The sequence below is a fragment of the Mustela putorius genome, unplaced genomic scaffold, assembly GCF_011764305.1.
Source record: "Mustela putorius furo isolate JIRA1106 unplaced genomic scaffold, ASM1176430v1.1 tig00000174_pilon_pilon_pilon, whole genome shotgun sequence".
Taxonomy (NCBI): domain Eukaryota; kingdom Metazoa; phylum Chordata; class Mammalia; order Carnivora; family Mustelidae; genus Mustela; species Mustela putorius.
The window spans coordinates 6,342,501-6,366,557 of NW_025421304.1; the positions used below are offsets into that span (position 1 = coordinate 6,342,501).

The 24,057-nt window shown below is 50.0% G+C and overlaps 1 protein-coding gene across 4 annotated transcripts in view; it reads right to left on the bottom strand.

Annotated features, from left to right (window-relative positions):
- Window positions 1-24,057, bottom strand: part of ZNF536 (zinc finger protein 536) — a 424,021-nt gene that overhangs the window by 350,065 nt on the left and 49,899 nt on the right. For all 4 annotated transcript variants that reach the window (XM_045076008.1, XM_004765224.3, XM_045076010.1 and 1 more), the window contains exon 2: window positions 21,561-21,630. The gene's annotated coding sequence lies outside the window, so the exon portion shown is untranslated. The remainder of the gene's footprint in view (window positions 1-21,560; window positions 21,631-24,057) is intronic.

The window sequence follows — 24,057 nt, forward strand, 5'->3', positions numbered from 1 at the left end:
TGAGAGCCTCAGACAGAACTTTCCAATGAGGAAACAATTAAAATCTAAAACCCTGAAAAACACCCTTCTGATAAGACCCATGTACCTGAGGGAGCAGAGTGGTTTTAATTATTTATTTTTATTTTTTTATTTTTATTTTTTTGCAGGTCCTCTGGCTCTGGGAACAGTGCCCACCTAATCACAACAGCCCAACATGACAGCCTCGCTCCACTCAGCAGTGGCTAGTTTGGGGGCTCAAAGAAAAAAGAAAAAGAAAAAAAAAAGAATGGCAATACTTCACAGATCAATCAAAAAATAAAAAAAAGGTAAAGTATTTAAATTATTTTAACATCAAGTGTTTTTCAAAGCTATAAATATATGTGAGGGAACTAATTGTAAACTTCTCTCAGAAACCCAAATCCAAATTCATGTTGCCATGTGAATTCGATGATAATAAATTACATCCTTCCAAGTAAAGCATCCGCTGTAATAAAACACCCACCCCAGAGAACTCAGAAGCCCTGATCCCAGCTAAAAGGATTCATGCCTTTAGAATTCTGGGCATATATATTATTTTTCTGTCGGTTCTCTCAACTTCTCTCAATTACTGATGTTCTCTACGTAATGAATTTTCTGGGGGTTGATGTGTGATTATGGCTATATTTTTATCTATATGTTTTGTGGTTCTTGTACTTAAGCTCTTTGCTCACAAATCCTTTATTAAAAGTACTAAATTGTAAAAAGCACATTCATATTTCATTCAGTGTTCCACACAGAAATGTGAGTTTTTGCAGCAAACACAGCTGCATAGAGAAAGTTACCATAAAATAGCACACTAGACTATAGATCTCTGCACTTTGAACATTTCAGCTCAGAAGTAACTTTACTGAAACTAGGCTTTCCAGAACACCTCCATCTTCTCCCTAACACGAACTCCTAACAACCTTCTCCATTTTACAGATCAAAATAACAGATTAAAAAGCCACTATGGGGGTGCCTCGGTGGCTCAGTGGGTTAAGCCTCTGCCTTCAGCTCAGGTCATGATCCCAGGGTCCTAGGATCGAGTCCCGCATCGGGCTCTCTGCTCAGCAGGGAGTCTGCTTCTCCCTCTCCCTCTGCTGCTCCCCCGTTTGTGCTCACACACATGCTCTCTCTCTCTCTAATAAGTAAATAAGATCTTAAAAAAAAAAAAAAATATATATATATATATATATATATATATGCACTATGGATCTTGTGCACTTGTAGGCAAAAGCCAAAACCAAACCCAGAGATGTTTCAAGCTTGGGACACACTACTCTGAGACCCTGCATAGCTTCCATTTGTTCTATCAAATTATTACAGGTAAGTGCCCGACAAGCCCAAGACATGCATATCAATTTTGACACTCGTAGGTCCTTAGACCTTAACTTGAAGTGAGTAAGCAGAGGACGGTGCAGTAGGATGGCCCTGGTGTGAAGACAGGACAGCAGAAAGACAAGAAAGGAGTCCCAGTCTGTCCCAAGAATTCCAAGATATTGATTCAAAACAAGAGAGGAGAGAAAGGCAAAGCTGAAATCTGACCAATGCAAATGAGCATCTCTTCACAAAAATGTCTCTCCGGGGAACGCACACACTGGCCTGGCCAGCTAGCAAGCCACTGACCTTTTGGGGGGGAAAAAAAAAGGAATGTAGAATTAAAACTGCCAATAAGGCAAAACAATTACTCAACACAGAGATTTCATGAGCAAATGAATAAATGGGTGAATGATGTGAAAACTTGTCAGTCGTAGTCAGCATTATAAATGAATCTGATATTAAAATTTGGAAGGGAAGAAGCCGACGTGACCCTCTGCCAAATCAAATCAACACGCACGTTAAGAAGACTGTTCTGTGTCCGGGCTGGGCTCCACACTGCGGTGGACAAAGCCAGGGGAGGGCACCCGAGGGCATCAACCTCTGCCCGATCACACGGGGCACTTGGGAGCAGCTCTCAGCACCCCGGCGGGTGCTGGGAGGAGCGGAGAGAACACCAGGGCAGCTGCTCTGCGATGGAAGGGGTTGAAGCCCACGGGGTCCCTTAGGGGTTTGAGACTAAGGCCCCCGGGCAGCCAGAGCTGGTGCCCCCATATGAGGACCCACCTGCCCAGATTCTCCCTGTCAATGCACAGCTGCACTGGCCAAGCCCTTAATCGACCAACGACAGAGGACTCTCCACCCTCCCCATACAAAGGGGGCAGCCAAGGCGGCCCAGCCTGGGCCCTCTGGGGTACCAGCTCCCCTCCAGTCAGAGTCTCCACTCCTGACATGTGTCGCTTCCCACCCCCCGCCAGCTCTAGCTCCTTTCAGGTCTCCTCCACCGCCCTGACAGGAGTGGGGAGCTCATTACCGTCCACCCCATCTTGGGAAGCCAACACCCAGAAGGAAGGCCCTAGAACAGATGAGAAACTAGTTCCCGGCCACCGGCCTCCGAGGCCTCCGGTCTCCCCACTCTTCTCTGGGTACTTGCTTGGCTCTTATTCAAAATGCTGCAGAGCTTCACATGAACAAGGCTGTCGGGGACAGAGATGTCTGTTTGCCTCCAGTAGCTGCCCAGCCCAGGTAAGGGACAACTGAGAAGCACCTCCAGAGGCCATGGAGCCCTCCTCTGACAGAGGCCTCTTTGCCAATGGGCAGGCAGATAGAAACCTACCTTTGGTCCTACGAGTCCTCTCCAGCCCACCAGGAATACTCGGGCCAGTCTCTTGCCTGTCAGTCTCCTCACACCGGGGAGGAAGACCCCAGACTCAGGCAAATAGCCCACCGGGTCAGCTGCTCTGTGGGAGCCTCTCTCTTCATGGCAACCGAGGCCCTCTCACCCACCGCTTTCACACCAGTCCTAGTGGAGCAAAGCTCTGCTCAGCGACCTCACCTGGTCACCTCACCTGTCAGCCCCAGCTGTCTCAAGGAACTCCCTCATCCCACCCCCTTGGCCAGGGACAGGCAGCGGAAGGCCCTGAGAGCCTACCAAGCCAGGCTCCCCTGGGCTGAATCAGCAAAGTGAGGGGGGCAGGTTACATATCTGGTCCCACCTCCGACAAATTCCCTGGGCTTCAGTTTTCCCATCTGGAGAATGGGTTCGTGACTTCCACTTCCTCCTTTCAGGGGCTTCTGGAAGGCTCCATGAAGAAAGCCTAAGTGCTCCAGTTTTGAAAAGCATCTGTCAATTCTGCAGACCGCCTCCAGGGTCTCAAGCTGTGTTTCCTAAGAAGAGGCCCTAAGATAAATCTGGAAGAACAGGGGTGTGTGGGGGAGGTGATCTTGGGTAGTGCGGGTCCTGGGTCAGTCGGAAGTGGCAAAGGAACGAAGCCAATACCAATACAAAGTAGGTAAGGAGGGCACTAGACGGATGGCACCTGAGCCCCAGTCCCACCGAGCTGCTCCAAGACCCCGGGCAAGACCAGGTTGTCCCCACCAAGGCAGGGAGAGGCTGGGTGTCTCCCTGCCAGCTCCCAGCCCAACACCGACAGAGGGCTGCCGCAGGGGCAGGAACTCGGCGCACTTCAGACCGTCCACACTCGCGTGGTGAGAGGAGCCCCGGGCAGAGTCCAGCTGCTTGCCTTTGGCAGAGGTGGTGGGGGACTGTGTGGGCAGTAGGGCACACCGATGTCAAAAACAACAGGAAACACACTCTGTTTTCACAGACAACCCCTCAGTTGTCAGCCTTCCATAGCAACTGGGAACCCAGCTGATGGTAGAACTGGAGTGAGAAACACCTCTGGGGACTGTCATGGGACACGCCTCCCTTCAGCCAGCCAGAGCCTCCCACCGGCAGCCCGGGACTCATCCCTTCGCCACACAGGACCTGTCGGGACACAGATACACTAGCCACTGAGCTCCCTGGTCGGGGACGAACGGCGTGACCAGGACCGGGTCTCACGCTCCAGGAGCTGGGGATCAGGTCTGGGAGATGAAACAGGCACAGTGACAGTGAGGACACCAGGGGCAGGCCCTTCCCCATTCCAGGAGATGTGGGACACCTGTTAGGCTCTAGAAAACATTTCTCCACCTGGACCTCCTGGATGTTAAATAAATAAATAAATAAATATATATATATATATATAAATCACGCATAACTAAAGCACCTGAAAGCAAAATGCTTGCAGGCAAAAACCTCAAGTGTCCAAATAATCCAATGAGTCAGAACCACTGATTCTTTGAGCATCCCGGTTTATGGAAGTTTTCCTACCTATTCCAGCTTCCAACGCCTGGAAAATTATGTAAAAATCCCAAGTAAAACAGAGAGTATTTTATAGTCTAGTGGGAGAAAGGGCATAAACTTACAACAGCACCAAGAGTGAAGTCATCACCCGTCCTTCCTTTGCCAGATCTGGCGAGCTGTGTCTAGGGCATCTGGACATAGTGAGTGTCCCCTACGTGTAGTGGCGGGGGAGGGGGGAGGGCAAGACAGGGCAGGGAAGCTGAGTCCTGCCCTTGGGGCCCCAGAGTGACAATGTAAAGACGAGCCTCGGGCACAGCAATCTCACAGGAGAGTGTGGGGACATGGCTGAGGGACACTCTCTAGCCTGAGCCACTGGGAGTTTTGCCTGGAGGACGGGGACAGGTTAACCTTCTGGACAGAGGTTCACAGCAAAGGGATCCCCGCAGAAGGTGGAGATGACTAGAGTATGAGAAGACCGGCTCCCAGGAGTCAGCAGCCTGTGGCTCTTGGGCTGCAGACTCGTCCTCAGCTCTCTAGAGCTGAAGACTCCAAAAGAGAATAATTTCCCTCGAGATATCCCCCGGACTGAGTTCTAGAGCTGGGGAATCCTCAGAGGCTGTATGGACACAGACACCCCACTTCTCCCACCTGAGTCCCCACCTCTGCAGACCTCCCTGGTCTTTGTGCAAATCCACTGGTAGAGGGGACTGAGTGCCAGAGACAGAAACCCTGGGTCCACTCCCCAGGGCCCACTTGCGGCAGAGTTAGAACTGGAACCGCTCTGGTTCTAGCATTCCCTACATGGCTGTGGGCCTAAGTCCTCCTGCCTGCAGGACACACGGAGCCTTTGACCTCCCAGAGACCTGAAGAACATCAGTGCAACCTGTCTGGAGACTTCTGAAGAAACCGAGCCCACCTCCTAACCCTGGTGACACATCCATCCTGTTTAAGAATGACCTGTTCCTTCTCACCCCCCAACCTGCTTCATAGTGGTGGAGAAAATACTCTGTGTCAACAGTTATCAGAAGAAATGATTAGTATACTGTGCTCAAACATGCTCTACATTGTGACTGAGCCATCTCCATGGAAGAATCTCGGGTTCTGGTACCTTGACAGCCGCTCTGCGGAGCCCCTGTCCACCCCTCCTCCCGCAGCCGGCAGCAGTGGGGCTGGATGTGCCGAGCGCAATGGCACCTGGCAGGGACCTGTCTGCACCCAGCCTGGTAATTCCCATATTCCCCCAGCTTTTTTTTCCAGCATCATACATTATATTTAAGTCTCTCCAGCAATACAAATTTCAATTTGGCCAAGCTCTTTAATATTAATAGTTGTCAATCCAAATGCAGAGTGCATAATAAAAAATTTAATCGAAACGAATAGCTCACATATTTCTCTCCCTCCTAAATATAGTTACCAATTAGACAAAAGATTTGGTTATATAACTTTGTAGAATTAAGGCCACCTACTAAAGACCACCAGTTAGGGCAGAGAAAGCCAAAATACCGGATTCCATCCTGTTAATTACTTTTAAAGATAAAACACAGCCAAGTCCTCAGCTCCTTTATTCGTGGGCACAAGCAGTGGCTATCGGATCCACCGGCATGCCATCCAGGGGTTTGCTTAGAGCTAAATTATGATCTGAAAGTTATCAATAATGATAAAACCATCATTTCGATAACACTTTACAACCGACCAGGCCCAACCAACAGACTTGCTCAGGTTGGGGGAAGGCAGTGTTAGCAGCACCACTGCCCCATTGCACAGAGGGGATAACTGAGGCTCAGAGTGGGTCAGTGAGCTTCAATGAGCCACAGTCGGCGTGCTCCTGGAATCCTGTGCTCTGACCCCAGGCATGGTGCTCACCCTAGATCCTACCTCCTCGGACATGAAAGCAGCCACAGAGGTTAATTCCCTAGAGCATGAGAACCAGGTGTTGCTGCCCACTTCCCTCTATCTGCTGAGACCCTGCACATCGCCACTGGACGGGGAGCCCTGAGCCCCAAAGCCCATCAAAACATCACAGCCAGAATGCACCCTCAAGTAGGGCAGGGATGAAGGCAGACTTCAGCATGTGACCCACTGGGGCCCTGATGGGGGGAGTCCCAGTGCCAGGGTTCCACAGGTGGGGGGACCCCCCTGAGAGTCCCACATCTCAGAGAATCAATGAGCAGAAAGGGACCCTGCCTCTCCCATGAAATCCGCCCCCCTGGTTTTGCAGTAGCAGAAACAGTCCTGGAGAGATGAAGAGATTTGAGCAAGGTCACAGAACTGGTTAGTGGCAGACCTGGGACCAGAACCTTACATGCATGCTCCCGCTTGTGCACTGGAGCGTGGAGGAGCTCAGAGCACTGGACGCAGCCCGGCCATGCTCCCCCATTTCGGAGCCAGCCGCCAGGCACTAGGGGTAGTCTCTCAGTGCAGATGCCTCCAGGCCTCTTCCGTGAGCAGCTCTGGGCTCGGCCCTGAGCTCCATCAAGCAGGAAGTTTAAATGAAATGGCTCCCAAGTTCCTTAAATGGTTTAATAAAACATATACTGTCTGCAATGTGCAGTTTATAGTGGGAAACTATTGCCCCTCAGTTGGGAAAAATGACCTCCAGTCGGTAATATTACTTTCAGCTTCATGATTCTGGTCCGCTGTTGGCCATTCCCTCAACCCGCCGGGCAATTCTTTTCCATAACAAGGCGGACTGCAGCCACCATGTGTCCCACTGCCGGAGGTGGCGGAGGTGGCGGGAGGGGCCTCCTCATTGCCCCTTCTGTGAGGGGACGAGACACACAGCAGGCCCATGACAGGGACACATCCAGAGGACAGGAACACAGCTTGGAGGGCAGAGATGCCAAAAAATAAGTGGAGAGCATTCAAAGAGATTTGAGGAACCAGAAAGCAGCACGGCCCCCAAGCTCCTGCGTGCGCGTGTGCCTACTCAATGCCACTCAGATCCTGGAGGGACAGGGGAGGGGTGGGGCGCTGCTGAACTCTGCACATGCAGGGGGTAAGACTTAGAAAACACAGGGGGCGGGGGCAAGGAAGGGGCGGGGGCAAGGAAGGGGGCGGGATGTAATGTGAATTTCTAAACCTCTACGACATTAATAACGCTTCTAATCACAAATGCCATTTCCGATATTTGGTGCTGAAAGGTTTTTTGGTCTCGTCTAAAAAAGTACCGGAATTTGACTGCCAGAAACTGATGACCTTTTATCCTAAAATGTGCGTTGAGATGGCTTGTTGAGCTCATTAGTATTATATGGTGAATTAGATTAGACATTTTATGATTTTTCAAAAAAGGCTTTTTTGATATAAAAAAGCAGCAATTTCCTTTTTTGACATTTTTCATTTTTAAGGTAATAAAAATGGCACCTGTGTACCATGGCATAATGGATTAATTAAGGAATATTATGTTTATCCTAACTCTTAGCCGACTTATACATCTCCATAAGTCACTCATAAAAATTAATGCATTATCTTATACCATGGGATGATAGACCTATTTTTACCAAACCTGCTCAGAATACGTTGTTCTAAATTGGATTATTCTGAGAAATTGTGAATACCATATTCTGGTACCATCAGTCCAAAATTATATTGTTATTTTAAAATGTTTTATTTTATATATAAAACCAAAACCTTCTTCCTACTGTGGCTTTGAATCGACAGGCTTTTCTGGCTCTTAGAAGATCAAGCTGCTCCCTCCACCCACACTCCCAGGCAGGCTATTCTATATCTTCTCTCATTCACAATGGATTTGTTGTTTAAAAAACACATGCGCTGCATCAAAGAATCACTGGACGATATTTTTTGGCTATTTCTTTGTGTCTTGGTGGTAGATGTGAATATAAAAGAATATTCATGCAAGATTCATAAAGGCCCCAGATTTCTAAATCAACAGATGAAAAATCCCTAAAAATAATAATGTCCAGATGTTGCTTATTTAAATGAGCTGTTGTCATTTAATGTTGCCAATCACAAAAGTGATAGAATTTGTGAGTTTCAAGGTATTCATAACTTACAGAGGATTATAATTTTTTGTCAAGGGAGCATCCAGGGTGATTAAAATCAGCAATTTCAATAAATAGAAATGATTCTTTCACGGAGGCCACCTTCAAAACTTTGGCCTCACACCACAAAGCCCACAGTCTCTTTTCCAGGCTCCCTTCGGGGGGAAACCGTAAGTTGCCAGGCCGAAAATGCAGATTTGTTTTTAATGTGCTAGAACTTCAGAACTGGAGGGACTCTGAGGAATCATATGGATCTCATTTCTCTTTTTATTGGTGAGAAAATCGAGATCCAGGAGCTCAAAATGTTTGACCCAAAGTCCTTCAGCTAAGAAGGAAGAAAGAATCTCCCAGCATCTAGTCATCCAAGATCCAGGCTGGGGCCCTGCCCACCTGCTCAAAGTTAGATTCAACAGCCCTGTGATCCCAGGGCACTGCCTTGTCGAAGATCCTGTGAGACGCGGAGACCTTCAGGCCTCTTTCCAGACCAGCACACCTCCCGGTCTGGGCCTGGGAACCTTCCAGTTGAAGCAGGTCCTGCCAGTAATTCCTAAACCACCACCACAATATATTCCCTGGCCCCATGCTTCCCAGATTTCAAAAGAATGTCTTTCGAGGGGCGCCTGTGTGGCTCAGTGCGGTTAAAGCCTCTGCTTTTGGCTCAGGTCGTGATGCCAGGGTCCTGGGATCGAGCCCCGCATAAAGCTTTCTGCTCAGCAGGGAGCCTGCTTCCCTTCCTCTCTATCTGCCTGCCTCTCTGCCTACCTGTGATCTCTGTCTGTCAAATAAATAAATAAATAAATAAATAAATAAATAAATAAATGTACCTTTGGAGTGAGACAGAATGACTCAATCTTCCATGGTCATCAAGGTCCCCACTCTAGAGCTACCATCACCAGGAAACTCTCAACCAAAGGGTGGGCAGGAGAATCTGCGTCTGAGAGACTGAAGGGTGGGTGGTTGACAGAGCCTGGCCTGATACCAGTGAGACCTCCATCATGGGCATGAAGCCCCCCCACTCTATGTTCTGGGTCAGGCCCAGCCCTCGGCACCACAGGTGCTTTGCCCTGTGTGATCGAGCAAAGGAAGAACACTGTCTTTCTGCAAGTGAGTGACAAGAGGGGGTGACCCCCAGGGGGACACCCTGGGTGTGCCTCCTCTGATCCAGAGGTAAGCTAGGGGCTTAGCTTGACTCAGAGTATGTGGTGATGCCTGTTTGGTTCCTAATGGGTGTCCACACTGTGGGAAGCATGGACATGGGGGATGGGAAGCAGTGGAATGGCTGGTGAGCAGGACATCAATGTGAAAAACTCAACTCAACTCCTAACAGGCATTTTCCTGAGGCCAGGAGGCTCCTGCATTCTAACCCCTGAGCTGCCTGGACAGTACGTCCATATTCTAACAAAGAACATACCAGACTGTTGGGGTAGCCTGAGAAAGGACCCCCTAGGGGAGTTTCACCCCACACAGGGCCACTCCTTCCCCTGAGCTGTCACCCACTCTGCAGGTCCCAAGATAATAGCCAAGTATCGCATCCCTCGGCTATGGCCCAGTGCTCCCCGGCAGAGACGGGAATGGTGAGGGGTCCGTGTGTCCCCAGCGTCTCTGGCAGGGAAGGCTTCCTCTCCTCTCTCACAAGATGCAGCCCCATCCCAGAACAGGTCGGCCATCTGAACTGAGCAACCTTTTGAAAGCTCAGTCATAAAACTGTCAAAGGTTCAAAAAGGAAGTGGCTTGGGGTCAAACACATTCTATTAAGAAAATGACTTCTGTAGAAATTCCATTGAGCGGGATGTAAACTTTCCCGTGCGTGCCTTTGCCCAGCATGCTAGCAGAGGAAATAATGGCCACCAGGAGACGTCAGTAAGCAGGTGACCAGTCCCAGAAGAGTCTGCAAACCGGCCTTCCCTTGGAACCCCCCTGAACACAGAACACCGACAAGGGAAGATGCTCGGGCTTGAGGTTGCGCTGGGCTCCAGGGCAGCTTGGGATGGGCCGTGGGGAGGGTGTCGGTGTCTGAAGCATGGAGGAGGCAGTGCAGTTCTGGTCACTGGGGTGACTTCCCTGGCAGGGGCGCCTCACAGGGCCTCTCAAATGCCTCACCTGTCCCTGCCGCCAACCTCCAGCTCCAAAGCACGAGGTTCACACCCAGGGAACCCAGCGCAGGTGCGCCAACAAGAGGAGGGCTAAAGGGTCCTGCAGGGTCCCACAGGGCCTGGAGGCCATGGGGAAGACAGCATACCTTCCTTCCCCCCAACTCTGCCCCAAGCACACGAGGTGACCTGGGAGCAGAACCAGCTCCAACAGGACATCTCACAAGCACCTGCTGTGCGGGTCGCCTCCCTGGCTCCGGGAGTGCGGGGTAGATAGCACATGGAGGGCCAGCCCACACAACCCTCCGCTGTGAGAAGCAGCAGCCACGGCGGCTAGATGCGGACCCCGGAGACTTCCACCCACCGGCCCTTTTCCTGGCTGGCTCCCAGACTCTCCTCCCAGACATTTCTGCACAGATCAGCGCTGAAGGAAGAGGGCCTCCCCCGAGAGGAAGCTCCCTGGCCAGTATCCCCAGGAGGCCTGGGCCACTGGGACAGTGACCGAGAAGGACAGCCCTGGTGACTTTGGGGGCTCTGAGCTCTGTCAGCTGGCCCATCGGGGCAGCGAGCACTTAGCCCTGCTCTGCTCTCTTCCCAAAACATCAATAGGCCCAAGGCTTGGCTGCCACGCTCCGCTGGCCTTCCCGACGGCGACGCTCACATCCCTACACAGGCTTTGTTGAACACTTGGGACACACACAGCATGAGATCACGACAGTCCTATTTCACGGGATCCTTACAAGACTTAAATGAGATCATGCATCTACAAGGCGAACAGTGCCTGGCACTCGGGGAACAGTCAACAGGCAAGCCCAGCTGCCCATAGAAGGCTTCACCCCGCACTGAGGCTGAATCTCCCCAGGCCTCCCCACAGGTAGGAGTAGTTAGAGGCCAGAAGACATGCTGGAAAAACTGACTGCAGGACAGGACAGACTGAGGGCCAAAGAGGGCCACTCCTGGCAGCAAAGAGGACCACGGAACCTGCAACCTTCTCAGTTGCAGAAGCGATTGTCATCAACCCATGATTACAAGTCTTGCCTTTACCTCGGAGATTTACAAACATGTTTCTTCTGCCCAGAAATATTGTGCAAGGGAAAGCTGGACAAGGAAGCTTTTTGCATGGAGCAGATGGGCCTGGCCCCGGACGGAGCGGACGGGGGGTCCCCGAGCCCTCAGCCCCACACATTCAGGGTCTGTGTACCCACTAGGGGCTGACTTGAGGACATTACACCGAGGGTTTGCACAGTTCAGCCCCTGGAACAGCAGCAGTGACGTCACCTCGAACTTGTTAGAAATTCATGTTCTCGGACCCCACCTCAGACCTTCCATCAGAAAGTGTGGATTTCTGTTTCCATAAGCCCTCCACGTGCCAGTGACGCCTGCCAGGTGAAGATCTCCTGGGCTCCCCAAGGTGGCAGCCCTTGGATTGCTCCGGGGTGGGGTCCAGACTTGGATGGGTCGCCGACGCCCCCCAGGGTCTCCTAATCTCCAGGGCGGAGAACCACCATGTAGCCCCTGGCAGCCCACAGTGCTGCTCCCGGAGGGCAGCAGCCACATGGCCCAGGACACCATCGAGTCTGTGGATCTCTGTTCCCCAAACCTAGAGTCGGAGCCCACACGTTAACCATGATCCCAGCACTGTGTTGTGTATTTCCGACACCTGGTCTAGGTGGTTCTGTGTAAGACCTGGAAAGAACCACGGACACTGTGTGGTTCAAACTCTTCACACCCACCCTGCCCCACCACCACCAGGTGGGAACCTGAGGCTTCACAGGGCACCCTCCCTACCGCAGCTGCTGGAGGATCTGAAAAGCCTCCTCGCACCCAGGCTGGCCCTCCTCGCCATGCCCGCACAGCCCCCAGCCAAGAGTGCTTGCCTCCGCCTTCCCTCGGAACCTTCTCTCAGCCTTCAGTCTGAGGCCTCTGAGGAGGCGGGGGTGTGCAGGGCAAAGACGGTGCCCCACAGAGGGCAGCAGTGGCTCCCCCAGGCCTTCTGCCAACTCCCAGCTTGCCTTCCAGGGAACGTGCCGCTCGTGAAGACTTCCAGGGCTCTCGGTACGGGAGGCCGGATCGTATTAGGGATGTTACGTGTCTATCAACTCACATCTGGGGGCCTAGCGAGGAGAAACAGAAACCTGGGGGTGATCCGAGCATGCACCAGACTTGGGTTTTTACTGTCAATATTTTCTTCAGCTCTATTTTGTTAAGGGACAGAAACTCGGCAGTTAAGCCCCGCTCATTGACAAGAGCATCATTCTGTCTTATGAGCTGCTTTTAGACATGAAACAATCCACACACATGAATATGAGGAAGACTGGAGTATCTTCTTGGAATATGCCATGAAGAAAATAAAAAAATGTCTTTGGGGTAGAGAAAATTCAACACATCTACTTCTCTACCATTGGCCCCTGCAAACACACACACACACACACACCCCACTCCATCTCTGCAATGTTCCCTTCCCTCTGGGCTGCATGTTCCTCAGTCCTGGGGTGAGGCCCTTACCCACCAGGGCTTAGCATGGGGACTCAGGTGCCGAGTTCAGCTGCTAGTCAAGAGAGTGACCAAGAGATCTGGCGAGTCAGAGCCAGAAGAGGCAGGACACCTAAGGTCACATGTGTTTGTGGACCATCCTACTGGGCTCTGGGCAGCCAGACACCATGACCAGACCCAAACTTAATCTTTAAACAGGAAAAAAAAAAATCATAGATATCGCCATTTCCAAAGCCCAATATCATTCTACTTGCTCTCAGGCACAAAGCCATTTCCAGACCAATTCATTCCTTCAACATTTCCTAAGCACCTAGTAGGTGCAGGCCCTTTGCATCAGGCACCATGACACATTTGTAACCACAAAACCCCAAATCCAAAGTCACTGCTCTCCTTCTCCCAGTATGCTAACATGCCGATCACATTATCATCCTACAACCCCGATTATCATACTTTCCTTTGTGCAAAATGAGTTGCGCCAGAAAGCTGTAAGGGTAGGAGCCCAGCTCTGCTGGGCTGAAGCCACGGCCAAGAGTTCGTGGAAAATGCTGCTGTGTTTCATACTGCAAAAGCACGAAGCCTTCTGTTGAAATACAGTAGTGACAGGGAGGAAATGTCATGCATTCCCAAACAGAGCAGGAGAACCACATTGCTGTGCTGGGGACAGACCCAAGGCCAACCCTTCCCTAGAGCCCTCCAATATCCCCAAAGCTTGGACTGACAGATTATTTCCATAACGCACACAAATATGTAAGATCAATGGAGACTTTGCTCTCCAACGGAGAAAGACCAGATCACTATTCATGCTTGGTGCTCTGCGTGGAGAAAGGCGAGAATGTTCCAGGTACCAAGTGTACCCATCCTGGGGGACAGAGAGGGATGCAAGGAGAGGAGGAGGCGGGGAGCGACACCTACATGATCCCTCACTAGCAACAGCTGGCCTCTGAGCCCGAGACATCAAGGGGATGCCGAGACAGTCCCTGGGAAATGGGACAGCAGATCCCTCCACATCGGGAGGAAAAGATCTGGGGCCGGCCCAAGATCTCTATGCTAGGATTCATGCCACAAAGCATGTGATCTCAACAGTGAAGGGGAAATAATCAATCAACACGTTCTCCTGTATACCCTGGCTTTCTTTCCTCTGGGTTAAGAAAATAATTCACTTTTTTAATGCAAGAAGAAGTTATCGATTTCTCTCTAATCCCGAGGAAACGCTGCGTGTGTAGACATGCCGGCATCCCAGAGCCGTGTCCTGCTTCAGCAAGGTTGAAAGTCTATCCTGCCACGGGGCACAGGGCACACATCTTTGCATTCAAATATAAGAAACCAAGGAAAGCCCATCTCCTCCGCACCCCCTCGTGTTCTTGTTTCCTCCCTAAATTTGCCACTTCTCCCAGTGACAACAACACATTTTTATATATATATATATATATTTTTCCAACCAGGACCTGACCTTGGACTTACAAAAACCCTAGCAAGGGATCCCCAAACAGAGTACGTTCCCAATGATCACATTTATGGCGATGGTGACAAGTGTGTGACATAGGGGTCACGGGGACAAGCACGCGCCTCCTGGTTTGGCCGTGTTCGGCTGCAGCACTGGGGCAAGTTAGCTACGTTTGGTGAGCCTCAGTTTCTTTGTCTGCAGAGTAGGCAGCTCCGGGGATTAAGCCAGATGAGGGCTCGCAAGATCTTAGCCCAGTGCAGGGCTGGCCAATGTGTTCCATAAAGGGCCAGGTGAGAAATATTGTAGGCTTGGCAGCTCACACAGCCCGTCAGTCCCGCAAGGAAGCAGCCACAGGTCATCCATAAATGAATGGCGGGGGGAGCCTGGCTACATAGAAACTCTTCTGTATGAACACTGAAGTCTGAATTTCATCTACCTTTCACGTGTCACGGGACCTTGTTTCTCTTTTGATTTTTTTCAATCAACTTAGAAATGTAGAAGCCCTTCTTAGCTCAGATGCGTACAAAAACAGGCAGAACCACAAGAACCTACCAGCTCACACCCAAACAGGAGGGCGGCCCTCAACAATTCAGAAAATAAGCATTGAAAAGGATGTGGAGACACTGAAATCCTCGTGCACTGGGAAGGTGAAATGGTACAGCAGCTACGGAGATGCTTAAAAAAAAAAAAATTACAGATAAAACTACCATATGATTTGGCAATCCCACTTTTGGGTATGTAGCCCAAAAACTTGAAAGCAGTGTCTTGAAGAAATATTTGTATGTCCACGTTTATAGCAGCATTACCCACAATAGCCAAGACAAGGAAACAACCCAAGTGTTCATTGATTGGATGGGTAAACAATATGTGGTATGTACACACACACACACACACACACAGAAACCCTTGTACACACATAGACACACACACACGCACACACACAGTACAATATTATTCAGCCTTAAAAAGAAAAGAAATCCTGGGGCGTTGGAGTGGCTCAGTCAGTCAAGCATCTGTTTTTAGCTCAGGTCATGATCTCGGGGTCCTGGGATCGAGCCCCACATCAGGTTCCTTGCTCAGTAGGGAATCTGCTTCTCCCTGTGCCTCTGTCTGCTGCTCTGCCTACTTGTGCCCTCTCTTTGTATCAGATAAATAAATAAGAGCTTAAAAAATTATTGGGAAAAAAAAAAAAAGGAAATCCTGTCACTTGCCACATTGTGGATGAACCTTGAGGACATTATGCTAAGCAAAGTAAGTCGGTCACAAAAGAACAAGTACCCTATGATTCTACCTCTACAAGATACCTAGAATAGTCAAGTTTACAGAGACAGAAAGTAGAACAGTAGTTTCCAAGGGTTGGAGGGAGAGTTATAGGGACTTATTGTTGGGGGGGGGGTACATAGTTTGCTTGGGACAACGAAAAAGCTCTGAAGATGGACGGTGGGGAGGTTTGCACAACAGTGTGAATGAACTCAATGCCACAGATCTGGACACTTGAAAAATGTTAAAATGTTTAATAGAAAGAGAAATAGTAAGTGTTACGTATATTTCATTACAATTCGTAGACGTTTTCTTACGTGTTAAAAAAAAATAGGCAGCATGCCAAGTATGACCCACGGGCCATAGTTCACCAACCCCAGGCCTAGGGCATAAAAGTAAGGCAGTAAGCATCACCCCAAAAAAGAAAATGAAGGGAAGGAACCCAAGGTTGTATGTGAAAAGAGGACTCAGAGGCAAGTGAAGGACTTTCTAAGAATATTCCCTCAAGTCTACCAAGCCCCCGCCCCGGCCCCGTCATCACCTGGGCAGAGACAACAAAAATAGAAGCACCCCCAGGCTCTACAGCCCCACACTTCCATCCGGCACCGGCACCGACTGTGTAAGGGAAGCGCACATGTGCATACGTGCGAGCACGCCCTAAGATGCACCGGGGACACCCCGTGGGCTGGGATGGGGAGGCGAGGCCACACGGGCCCCCCGCGGGGCTCACACAAGGAGACACACCCTCCCTGGCGTGGTCAGTGATCTCGTCAGGGACGGAAAAGTTCAATGACTACAAGGGTGAGTTTAATTATATGTTGTCGCTGACGAGCAGTGGTTCCAACGGTACAATTACACATGTATTTATCAGCAAGATCCTTGCATACATAATGGACCGAAAGCAAAACGTTAAAATTTCAGTGGTCGCCGAAAATATAAAATGGGGCCATGTTGCGAAGCGGGCCGGCTCACAAGGGGTGGGAGAGGAAAGCCACGGCGTTCCCCTGCCTTCCAGGATCCAGCTGTTCCCACCCACCACGACCACGTGGCAGCCATCCCAGGAATGCGCTCCCCGAACACCAAGTAAATCCCAAAGCCCAGTGGCGTGTCAACATTGCTCCCTGACAAAGGGGACGCTGACTCTGGAAACTCACCACCTTTCAGAAGCTCTGTGAACTGGCTAACCACCGCGGGCCCCAGGGGTGACGGTGAGACCGCATGCCGGGTAGCGCCAGGGAGGGGGTTCCACGCTCTGGTATGAGTCTGAGGGGAAAAGGCTCATTATCTGAAAATGGCCTATACTTTCCTGAAGCTGGAATAAATAGAGAGAGGGAACGTTGACTAAGCAGAGAAAATGCGAATGAATAGCACCAACACGTGTACAACAAACACTTACTTGGAGCCAGACGTCGTTTTAAGCACATTTCATAGATTAGTTGTATCTTCTGCTACATTGTCATGATTGTCATTCCCAGTTTACAGATGACAAAAATGAGGCACAAGACTAAGTCCCCTGATACACGGAGGAGCCAGGGTTCTAACCAGGAGACCTGAGGTTCCAGAGTCCATATCTTTGCTATAGGCTGCTTGGTCTAGGGGTCATTTGTCTCTCTTCCTGTTGTATGGCTTTTACATGAGTGAGGCTGTGATGTTTGTTGTGCAGAAGTTACAAGTCAAGCGGGTGATGACTTTTGCCCTCATCACTGGGAATACGTTTCCAGCAGATAATGTCTGCTGTGCCAGGCCTTGGGAGCCCCACCACCCGGGGCTCAGCCTGTCTCCTGAGATGGCTGACCCCACATGGCCAGGCACTGCCCAGTCCCACAGAGATCAGACATGGAGAATCTGCAGAGGACACATGAGAGCGTCCAGAAGAACAGGAAATATAAATTAGAGTCTTGTCCAGGACACAGACATCTAGTCATCTGGACAGAAAGTCTGAGCCTCATAAACTCCTTGTCCATGTACCACTGAAAGGGGTCACCTTCTCCTGCCCTGCCTCCAGATGTTCAGTCTCAGTCTTCTGTGTATGTGTCCTTGTGGACATCTAAAGATGTTTATACAACAAGGCACCCATGTGGTTTCGGCTTACAGAGATTGCCCGGCACAATCCTAAACATATTTTTCTATTTTAAAAACTGGATTAAAAAGAAGAATAAGAAGGTCTTTGTACAACTGACCATTTAGATGTAAAAAAAAAAAAATTGTTTAAGAGGACAAGGGGTGAAGAGATGGTAAAAAGTGGGATTTCATTTGGACTGCTAGGCTTAGATCTTATTCTAAGATCTGATTCAGGTTTGAGATAGAACTCTATCCATTTTCCCAGCCACTTACACAACAACCCATCCACCCATCCACCCATCCAACTGTTTTTCCAACCACCCATCCCTCCATCCATCTATCAATCCACCCATCTTATCAACCCATCTACCCATCCATCCATCCATTCATCCATCCATCCCTCCAACCATCTATCAACCCATCTATCCATCCATCCATCCATCCATCCATCCCTCCAACCATCTATCCATCCATCCATCCCTCCAACCATCTATCAACCCATCTATCTAACCATTCATCCATCCATCCATCCATCCCTCCAACCATCTATCCATCCATCCATCCCTCCAACCATCTATCCATCCATCCATCCCTCCAACCATCTATCCATCCATACATCCATCCATCCATCCATCAATCCATCCCTCCAACCATCTATCCATCCCTCCAACCATCTATCCATCCATCCATCCATCCATCTATCCACCCATCCATCCATCCATCCATCCATCCCTCCAACCATCTATCCATCCATCCATCCCTCCAACCATCTATCAACCCATCTATCTAACCATTCATCCATCCATCCATCCCTCCAACCATCTATCCATCCATCCATCCCTCCAACCATCTATCCATCCATCCATCCCTCCAACCATCTATCCATCCATACATCCATCCATCCATCCATCAATCCATCCCTCCAACCATCTATCCATCCCTCCAACCATCTATCCATCCATCCATCCATCCCTCCAACCATCTATCCATCCATCCATCCATCCATCTATCCACCCATACATCCATCCATCCATCCATCCCTCCAACCATCTATCGATCCATCCATCCCTCCATTCATCTATCAATCCACTCATCCATCCACCCACCAATCCATCCTGCCAGTCATCAGTATTACTGAGAACCTACTATGTACCAGAGACCATTTCAGGAACATGGAAAGCCAACACTGAAGAACACACACAAGGCCCCACTCTTACCCGGTTTATGCTGCAGTGAGAGAGAAAGACCACAAACCAGTAAAGTAGGGGTGGGTCACCAAAATGCTTCCTAAACCAAACATCACAAGGTATTTAAAATCCTCCTAAAACAAAGGTAAATCAGAGCCATTTCCTCATTTGTTGTTATCATCAAGAATCTGTTGCAAACAAGAGTGTCTTCTATGGAAATGCTAACCGTACAAAAATGTATTCCAATGTGGCAGAAATCATTTGAGGGCAAATACTACAAGCAATATTTTTATGACAAAAGCTTTATTTTTTCGCCTGCTCTTCCTTGATTTAAATATATACATGTATGTGGGTGCACACGTATCAAGATTCAAGTATTTCAATATAAATTTTGTATTCAAAATACTTTTCCTGATTTCAGTTGATTGCATATTTCGAGCCAATGTTGCAGCAGTAATTTTTGTTCTGAATCAAAAGCAAGGATCTCTCTCTCTCTCTCCTGTGCTCAACAACCTCTCCTTCCCCCCCTACCCTCTAGTTCTAAGAAGCCCAAATATTCAAAATCTTTCAGAGCTGAGTGGAATCAAGGGCAAAACCTGTTCCTCCCCATGCATTTTCCCGCTGAAGCTTTTGGGGGCTGCGGGGCCAAAGCGCTGGTGAAAGCCACGTCACAAAGGCATCAGAATAGAAGGACAAACCTTCCCATTTCGATTTGAGTGTGTAATTGTTTGAATACATCTCGCCTGCGCTCCAATAATGTCATCCTTGGTTGACACAGATTTTAAAGCCCTTTGAAAAGGTGGAATGTTATCAATCACGGTCGTGATTATAATGGGATTTAAGTGGAAGAAGCTAAGATTCAGACCCTTGCTGGGGCCAGGCTCTGGGACAGAGGAGGGAGGAGAAAGAAGGAAGAAGCCTGGGTTTCTGCCAGGAAAAGGATGCAGTGTGTAACCCTCATCCCCACATCTTCCCTGCCAAAACCAAAGATGTCCCAAAGAAGGACCCCAAAGCTCAATGGGAGCTCCAGCTGGAGCGAGATCCCCTCACCCCCAAAACCCATCTTCTTGTGTTCCTATCACATCGGACCTGTGGATGGTTGTGGCCCCCAGGGGATGGCTGGTCATTTCAGGAGATATTTTTGGTGGTCTCAGCTTCGGGGAGCTGGGTATACAGTTGGGATCTGAGTGGAAGAAGGCCAAGGACACTGCTGAACGTCTGACCGTGCACAGGAGGACCCCCGTAGCGAAGAGTTACCCAGCGCAATGTCAGTGCCGAGGCCAAACAACCCGGCCTCAGATCCAGAGAGGCTGAGCTGGAGATGAAGGCTGGAGGCAACCCCAGAAAAAAAAAAAAAAAAAAAAAAAACAGCTTGAAGCTGCTTCCACGGGCTCTGTTACCCTCTTATTCACCAGCAGACCAAAGCAGGCGACAGGAGAGAAGAGAAAAACAGGAGAGGAAGAAAGGACTCTTCGAGTCAAATTACTTTTTTGCCTTTTGATCTGAAACACACCTTCCTTATTACGTGTCAGAAGAGACTGGAAACCCAGCAATTTCTTTCCTTCAAGGCAAAACAACCCAGGATCGGCCGGTGGCGGGTCTCTGAGACTGTCCTACCTCTCCCTGACAAATCACAACACGACTTACAGATGTCACATTCACCCACCGAACCCAATCACATGCCCGGATTACCAAGGCAGAGAATTGTGAATTTCATTAAATATGTTAAAGGGGAAAAAATCAGCTTTGAAAAATAGTAATCCTGTCTTTCAACAAAAATATTATAGGAAGCTATGAATTTGGTAGATCCGAATAGGATGTTGGTACATGTTTTACTAAGGTAATATAATGGCACGCTATTATTAGATCACATTAATCATTACTGTGCCAACGGCGCTGACAGCCCCACTGAAAAGGATTGAAAGGCCTGGTAATGGATATAAATTACCCATTGTGTGATAAAAGGATTTTTACTAAGAAGGTAAGAATAAAACAGCAAATTTCTAATATAACTGTTGTGTAAAAACCAAAATAAAAGTAATCCATGGTCAGTAATATCCACAAAATCAGAAGTAAGCACTTTCTCAACAAGATAAAGTCACAATAATAAAAAAAAAAAGATATATTCAGTACAACGTAAAATTAATTTCTGAGTGCATAATTCCGCTATCAATTTCCGAGGTTGTGTAGTGACCTCTGAGGCCCATGGTCAGGGGGAGGTGGGCTTGGCTAATGAGATCTGAGGCTGAGTTTACAGAGATAGATCTCAGGGAGCTCGGATGAGGAGGCTGCAGGCATCAGACACAGGCACCTGCCCCTTCATTTGTGCTGTAAGTTTTTAGCAGCTTTGAGGCCAGGAAAACCCTCCATCACTGAGTCTGGGATCTTGAGTTTGAGATGACAAACATGAAGCTGCTCTGGGACAAGTTTCCTCTGAGACGGGGCCAGGCCACGGAGCCAACCCGTGGGTGATGGGGCGATGGGCCACAGGTGGTGCCACAGCCTCACCAGCTCCTGTTCCACCTGCCAGCTGGTGGACAGTGACTCTTAGGGATGTCACACAGAGAGAAAGAAGTCACCCTTAGGGGGCTTTGCCCCTTCTGGGACCCCGTGCTGAGACTTCCAGAACATGTCTTGACACCATACATTCATCCCACCTAGAAGCCCTGGGAGCTGCACTCCATCCCAGGAACCCTTGAATCCAGAAGCTTCTCCACAACCCATCTCAGTCCAGGCTGGGGGAGAAGGAAGCATCTGGGAGAACTCTCACCCAGCGCAGGGGGCTCCAGCCTAGCAAGGGCAGCCTGGACAGCCCACACACTCACAGACAGACACCACTTCAACAAACTACAGAACGATGTTCCTTACCAGGCAAGTCTTAAAGCAACGGAGCTCCCTCCTGGCTGAAGGGTATTCTTAAAGCCGTGGTGGGCCGGAACTGCAAAAATAGGACGTGTTAGCAAGTCTCTGTGTCGGACATATCGACGTCAACAAGACAGGTAAACAGCATTCGTCCAAGGTAACCATTTGCCGGGCTAGTTGAGAGTCTAACAATATTTAATAGCCCCACTGCCCCAATTCATTGAGCAATTTAAAAATGGGAACTATGTGACCCTTGCTGCAATAAACCCAATTTGCTCAGCTCCTTTTAATGGGAAATTGCCACCTGCAAAAAGAGAAGGGGGCGGGGCATCTAACCATTTCTTGTCCAGATGGGACAGAAGAAGCAAGCCAATAAGCAAATAAGGCTGGCTTGCTCTCTCCTCTCTCTCTCTCTCTCCCTTTTAAATTCTAAAGGTTGAGAACTGAGGGGTTCTTTTTCTCTCTGATTTAAGGAGCTCCCTTCAGGAGACCACAATTCCACCCAAATTTCAATGGACCACAGGTGATCCTGTATTCCAAACAGGCACTCCATGCCCAAGGCGGAATTCACTGTGTCCAAACCGGAACTAGTCACTGACCCAGGCTCTGGGGCTTTGTGTAGCATCTGTCCCCACTCCCGTACCAAGATCCAGAAAAGGACCAGTTAGGCATTCGACTTTCTCCTGTCTCATTACTGAAGAAAGCCTCGCAAGAGGAGCTCCTCCACTATGACATGCTGGGACAGGATGGGGGGCCTGGGGGGGGGGGGGGACACCAAGATGCCTGCCCACAGGGGCCAAGCCAAGCCTCAGCCTGCCATCTCCAGTCCACTCCCTGGGTCCAGCCTCTCCCGGTCCAGTGCAATTAGGAATCCAATCATAGAAGGATTTTACAGGACGAGCAAAAGTTCCTTCTTGAGAAGTTACATTTGGCTGACGCCGAAGTTGTACATTCGGGCATCACAGAAGCGGAATTCCAGTAGGGACTCAGGGGCGTGTCTATGAAACCAGAAGACACACTCGGGGAACCCGTGGTGGCAGCCCTAGCCCACGATGACGAAATCTGCACATGAAGCCACGGGCATCCCACAGTCCATCCAACTCCAACACGGATTTCTGGCAACCAAAAAGGTGTTGGCTGACTGAGTGTAGAAAGAATGTCCTCAAAGTGTCACAGGGACACTGCTGTCTGTAAACTAATTTCTACCTGCCTACCTCGAGACACAAAGCGGAAGTGGACAGACACCTCAACCATCTGCAACAAGGTAAGAGATCACAAGTCTCTCTTGCCCCCTCCTTGCCTCTCCTCAGACAGATTAGCTTCTGCAATTTTTTTTTTTCTGTATCATTCAAAGTTAAAATCGAGAGAGAGAGAGAGAAACAAATGCTTGACGCTGTGCTTTCTCTGGTCTGTCCCAGGGATGGGCACAGCGGGTCCTGGCACCCGAAAGGCTCTGTGAAGACTTACTTGCTTTGCTCACAAGACAATTTTTAGGGAGGGGATTGCGAGAGGCGGGGTGGGGGGGGGGAGACTCAGCCTTATGGTTTGCAAAATTCTAGGACCATTCTCCAGGGGCTGTTCACATAAGAAGTTTTCTGGATGCCAGGAATGGGAAGAACACGGGAGACTTCACCTGGGGTGTCCCACATCCACGTGACCCCAGGCTTCCCACCATTGATCACATGCCGGCCATCTGCCTTTGGGGGCCGTGATGGGAGCTCCTATGCCCTGAAACAGTCGTGGCCCCTGTGCAAGCTCCGCGGCTGCACGGGGAGCTGAGCCCTTGGGAGGGCTCTCATGAATGATGGGCGGGGTGGGGGGGCAGTGTCCAAAGGTGGCTGGCCTGCCTCGGCCCGGCCAGGTGAGCCCCACAAGCTTCCTGCTGAGATAACGGCAGAGCCCTTGCTCAGAGGCCATACTGGAATCTCAGGAAAGAAAATTGACTTAGTGCCACTGGCATCTTTCTGAACCATCTAGAGGTGACACCCACTGTCCCATGTCATTATGGCCACCGCAGGCGGGCAAAGGGGAGCACACCAGACCACTGATGCTCTCCCTGTGGGGTGGGGAGGAAGGAAAACCCCAGCCCAGTAAATCTGCCTCACTCAGTGAAAGAAAGAGCAGTCTTGGTGCAAGTAGGAACTTCCATTTAGAGAAAACGCGGTGACATAACCAGAAACAGGTCCCTGACGGGAGGCCTCCCCTCGCCCCTGCCTCCCACGTGGACCCCCGCTGAGGGGCTGGTGGAGTGGGCCACCCAGGAGACAGTGCCCACAAGCCCAGTGGGGTGTAGCTACCACCAGATCCGAGGAAAGGCGGGAAGGGGCAGATCACAAAGGCAGCAAAAAGCACGGCACGAGCCAAGGCCAAGGTGGGGAGCAGCCATGTCACCAAAAGAATCACCTCCACGGGCAGGTTTCGGGGCCTGAAATCCCCCCGGCTGTACATGGATAACCCCTGCCTGTCCTGTCAAACACCTGGGGCCCCCCTTGGCCGGCGGCAC